The following is a 6,000-nucleotide window of genomic DNA, read 5'->3' as shown; positions in this document are numbered from 1 at the left end:
TAACCGACGACTTTGGACCATTGACTGACGAACTTGACCCTCCAGATTCAGACTTTGACTCAGACTCCTAATCAGTATCTAACACCTGATCGACCACCTTTTTGATTAACTCAGACTCATGATCAGTGTCAGATGAGGTAAACGTGACGTCAATGCTTTCTGGTAATTCATCAGTTGTGTCGGTTTTTAGCTTTATATTGACAGCTTTTTCAAGTTGTTCCTCGTTTGGTTTTCTAGGAGAATACCCTTCCCAGATCGGAGGCGGACACTTGTTATAGCTAACAGTCGGTTTCTTACCAGTATCCTTCCTCTTTGGCTTGTCGTCTTGAAAAGCTTCCATACCTGCAACAGTCGGATAAATTCGATCAATAAGATAATCAGAACTAGAATAACTTTGCAATAAACGTCTAATTCTCTCATTCTCGATCTTCTCAGTTTCCAACTCTTGCTTCCACTTAGCACTTTCTTCGATGTAAAAGTTGATAGCTTTCTGCTTTGACATCATCACAGCATTCATCATTGTTAATGCTTGTTCTCTTTCAGAGTTTGTCTTTTGAAGACCAGTCACTGTTTTTTTTTTTTTCAAAACATCACATGATTCCTTCACGTAATTTAGATTGAACAGCAACTGCTCCTTCTTCTTATCGTACTCAACTATCATCTCATCTTTGACTGCACATTCTTTGCATGGTTCAAGACATTTTGAACATGGCTTGACGATTTCAACAATTTTTTCAACTTCAACAATTTTCTCTACTTCAACCACCCTCTCATTTTCTTCAACTACTCTTTTGATTGTATGAAACACTTCTTTCGCGAATTGAACTTTGTCATTAAAATCAGAATCTTCTACTTGATTCGTGTTTTCACATTTTTGTTTAGTTTCAACAATCTTCTCAGCAACGCTTTTAACTTCTTCTTTTTGAACAATCTCATCCTTTTCAGCAACACTTTCAGTCTTCATTTTCTCTAGTTCTTTTGCAGCTTGTTTCTTTTTCAGCTTCTCCACACGATCTGCAAAATAAAAGTGAAAACTTTCAGGAGAAAGATGAGATTTTGCAACATTAATATGTTTTTCTTCTTCATCTTCACTACTATCATCAACTGGTGACTGATCAAACTGTACAGATTTTTCAGTACTATCATCTGATGAACCAGAATCAGATGGTGTTTGATCAAAAACAACTTCTTTTTCTGAACTAGCATCACTTTGTGAGCTTTCATCTTCATACTGTGAACTTTCATCAGATGCAACAGACTTTACAGTTTCACCATAGATTTCATCCATGTGGTAAACATATCAGGTTCTTTCACAATCTTTGCAATGAAAGCTTTAAAATCTCCGTTTTCATCCATAAACATATCCCAGCTAAAGCCTTCAGGTAGCCTTTCATCATCTTGATCGACTAAACATGCTTTGCTTTCAGGAGATATGTAATTGTTCCAGTTAAAATCCACCAAACATGCTCTCTTTGAATCCTCAATTCTTCTACCATGAGCCACCTGTGGTTCTTGGTGTTGTTGTTGACCAACTTGCTGATATATGGCTTTCCGATAGTAATCGTCTTTTCCAAACGGATTCTGAGCTCCACTAGCTTCCCTGTTCTTGCATTCTCTCTTGAAATGGCCTTTTTCCCTGCATCGAAAACAAGTAACATTAGATTTATCAAAACCTAAAGTGGAAACATGTGCATCAAGAAAGTCATTTCTCCCGGTAATCAGCTTGAACTTTTCAGCTCGCCTAAGAACACTGGCTAGACACCATTTGATATCCATTAATTCCATCTCTTTGGCGTCTATCTGATCGTAATCCTCCTTAGTGAGCATAGGATTCCCGATCCGACCTGCAACAAGACCTTCATACGAGAGAAGCACAGAACCAAGTAGAGCCATGTGATCTTTCGCGACTTCTTCCGAAAAACTTTGACCATCAGGAAGATTTAGAGCGATGTTGCATTGGATCACACAACCACTTCCCGTTTTTGAACTTTGAGAATTGAAGCTTGTAGTTGACTCTTTTGGATTTACACTTGGAAATGATGAAAATCCACTGCTACTTTTAGTTGAACTCTGATAAACCTTTTATGTAGAATCCCCAACACTAAACGCAGTCTGGATTTTCGGACTCCTCTCAGTTTCCGGAACACTACCTTTGTAATACATCTTTACATCCTGTTGACCACTTGGACTGTTCATCCTTGCGATCTTCTGCTGTTCCAGATCCTGACTTTCAATCTTCTCGATAAACTGAGAAATCGTTAACCCATCATAAACCCCGGTATTTTTCAAAATCATCAAGTAAGTTCCCCACTCTTTCTGCGGTAACGCATCTGCTAACTTGTCTACCCACTCTTCACGATCTTTTGTAATACTCAGCATTGACATGGATCGCACTAAGTGACAGTACCATTCAATTAACTTCTTTGTGTCTTCACCCGGTAAACTGCTGAACAAATCAAACTCTTTTTTGAGCAATGCTTTCTTGCTCTTAATCATGTTTTCACTACCCTCAAACTTCAAACGAAGAGCATCCCATATTGATTTTGAAGTCTTGTCATGCTGAAGCAGAATGAAGATATCTTCTTTGATGGCTTGTTGAAGCATACTGATCATCATCTTCTCGGCTTTGTACATATTCCGTTCTTGATCCGTAAACTCTCATAGATCTTTTATAACCTGCAAATCTGCTCGTGGCAACACATATTTCTTCAGAATACATTCCCAAGACCTTAGATGGTTTGCCTGAACCCAGTTTTCGAATCTGTCTTTCCACCCATAGTATTCTTCGATACTCATCAGTTTCGGGGGCTTTTGTGTAATTCCTGTCTCATTTTCCAAATTCATGGCTTGAGCTATGACAGCCGGAGTAGAAGAAGTTGCAAACGCGTTGTAGAAATCGTTATCCATGATTCGGCAGCACGTTGTTCAAAAACAATTGCTTTCGAGCGGAATAGCACACAACCCTTGGAGCGAAGTCACAATGATGTGCACTAGGAGCGAAATCACAATGATTCACAGGAGCAAAATCAGATGTTTGCACAGGAGCGGAATCAGAACTTGCAGCTTGGAGCGAAATCAAAACTTGCACAGGAGCAGAATCAGAATTTTGGCAATCTGGAGCGCAATCACTCACGACTTTGGAGCGGAATCACCAAATTAGCACTTCTGGAGCGAAATCAGATTGAACCTTGGAGCGAAGTCAGAAAAATCCAGTTCGAGCGGAATCAAATCGGAGGTCAATTTTGTCCATTTTTAGTCCGATTTTCGCTGTGAAACTTTCAAGGGTTTATCTATGTCCAATTTTAAACAGTCTGTGAAATTTTGATCCTGTTTTGTCCGATAAAACTTCCTGAAATGATGAAAGAAGGTGTAGGAGCTAGAAATTTCAATGAATTTAGGTTGTAAACTGCAGAACTCCTCCAACTGGCTCTGATACCAATTGTAGGATCGTTCGACTAACCCAAATGAGTCGTTAAGAGGAGTTTTACTCTGTTTCAAGTGCGGAAAACAAGAAACAAAGCTAGTAACAGCTTAATCTTTTCTTAAATCACTGATTGTATTGATCTGACAACAATTACACTAAGTCTTCACACCGGCAGCACTTCGGCTTGGAATACAAGGGACTTCATTGTGATTTCGCTCCAGAGGACACCTATATATAGGGTCCTAATTTCGCCCGAAATGACATGAAGTCATTTGGAGCGGAATCAGCTCTTGAGATTCCGGGCGAAATCACTTACACATGTTGCTAGGAGCAAAATCAGCCTAATCAACACCCTAAACATGCTGTTTTCTCGTAAAACGTGCCCTAATCTATACAATATAATCTAAGACTCGATACAAGACGAAATCGACATATGTATGCACCAACAAGATCGGCAGAGAAACTCGAAATGTCGAACCCTGACCATCCCTGGAGGACTCATCTGTGAGATATGAAACCCATAAAACTGAAGAATATGGGCCATAAAGTTTGTCGCCGGCAACCGAAAGTTACCCTGGTGGAAGAAATCTTCAAACAAAGTAATGTAACCCGGCGGCGCATCGGCGGCCGTCTGGTTCTGACCAGGGTATCTAGCATCCCATTCCGGTGGAAACCGGAAACTCCGAACGATTTTCTCAAAAAGCCCTAGATCCCAACGGAGAACGGGAACAAGACCTTCTTCTCCAGGTATATCTTCATGGTGTTCTTCAGCCATGAGTATCTGAAAGTGCAGAATTTAGAACGGAGGTTTGAAGATATGAAGATTGCTTCAAAGATCTGCTCGAATCACTTCAAGATTTGAAGATCAACAAGAAAGAAGGAGAGGAAAGGGGAGCGGTTGAAGGAAAGAGTGTTCTCCTCTTTCATCTCATCGACTATATATACCCATCACATTTAATGCGATGGGTAAACGTGCTGAAATCACCGTGCGCGTGCCCAATCACAAGACGCCACGTAAGGCGGGATTATCAGAGCGACGGTTACCACGCGCGCGTGGCCCTCACTCGACTGACGGAAAGCCGAACCGTTAGGAACAACTTGATGACAACCGTGTCAACAGTCAACTCAAACGTCACCATCATGCACCAACCCGTCAGAATTCAAAATTCGAGGATATTCCCGCCCAAAATTTACTTAAAACTTCATGCAGAAGATACTAAAGCCGCGCATCATCTGCAATTTCTCACACGACCTTGCGCGTTTCAAAACCAAAGATAGTGTGTTAAAAGAGTAAGCCTGGTAGCAGCGCCGTAGTAATCAACAAGCGATTACACGCGCGCCATCAACCAGGGTCAACCAAGCACCATCAGAGCATTTAACTTCTCTTTTCTAAGTCCAGAGCTCCAACCATTCACTTGCGCATGGTGCAGCACTGGACTGGGGGACTTGAAGGGGTATGGTCCCAAAAACCCGCGCAAACCTTCCTCCAGGTCGCGCGACAGACCATACTCCTTATTCAATTACACTTCTGATTTCAATCTCTCGCGGGCTAAGCAGCATTAGCCAACGCCGCGCGGGTCCAAACGAGACAAACTAATAACTTAGCATCTAGAAGATGAGCCTCCAAGCGCCCATACCTCGCGCAAGCCAGTTTCCATGTGAAAACATAGGCGCGCAAGGATGCGGCGTAAAGACGTCTTAAAGTAAAAAAGGTACAAGTGTCAGATGAAAAGAGCCAATCCATATCCTCCAGGCTCTGCTCAATCGTGCTCCACGATCATCTGACATGCAGGAGACAAAAGGTACTCAAGGACGCCAACGTGGCACCAATCACGGGGCAGAGACACCTGCCCCACGATCTCCACTAACTGGCTAATGACAGAGACCGACAACAGCGACACGTGGCTCCACTCATGGTGCGCCAGCACCGAGAGGCGTCCAGAACACACTAACGGTCAACACCAGTGAGACAAAAGGCATATCCGTTCTACTGTCGTCTCCCGGCCCAAGGCCCATCAGCCCACATCCTCTACACCACTCCGGCTATAAATAGAACACTTCATTCACAGGTTAAAGCATTCTATTCTCTCTACTCTCACTCATTACTCACTTTAATCTCCTCGAGATAGTTACTTATTCTCACGTCGGAGTCTGGTTAAGAGGGAAACCCCCACATTCCCCTCTTAACGTGCTAACGGTGTTCTGTTTTGCAGGATAATCAGTCATTAAGGAACTCAAGAAATCAAAGAAGATTAACCCCTATGGTAGAAACATAAACCAAACTAATTAACCCCAAGATTAGTTACGTGTTTCTTCACAATTGACAATCTTTGGCTTATTATTTAGTTTAGGATTAAAGAAATTGTACAGAAAAGATTGAAATATGGGAAGTGAGAATAATAGTTTGTAGTAAAAATAAAGTTAAGAATTTAAGACGGAACTTAATTTTACTTAGATAAAATTTGAGTTTTTTTTCCAAAATTGTGTTAGAGGAAAAATTATTTACTATTTTAGTGTTCTCTAAAAACTATTTGCTAAAATAGTGTTTTCATTGTATTTTATTAACTTTTTCATTG

This window comes from Helianthus annuus, chromosome 10 (assembly GCF_002127325.2).
Source record: "Helianthus annuus cultivar XRQ/B chromosome 10, HanXRQr2.0-SUNRISE, whole genome shotgun sequence".
Lineage (NCBI taxonomy): Eukaryota > Viridiplantae > Streptophyta > Magnoliopsida > Asterales > Asteraceae > Helianthus > Helianthus annuus.
This window is presented reverse-complemented; position numbering follows the sequence as displayed.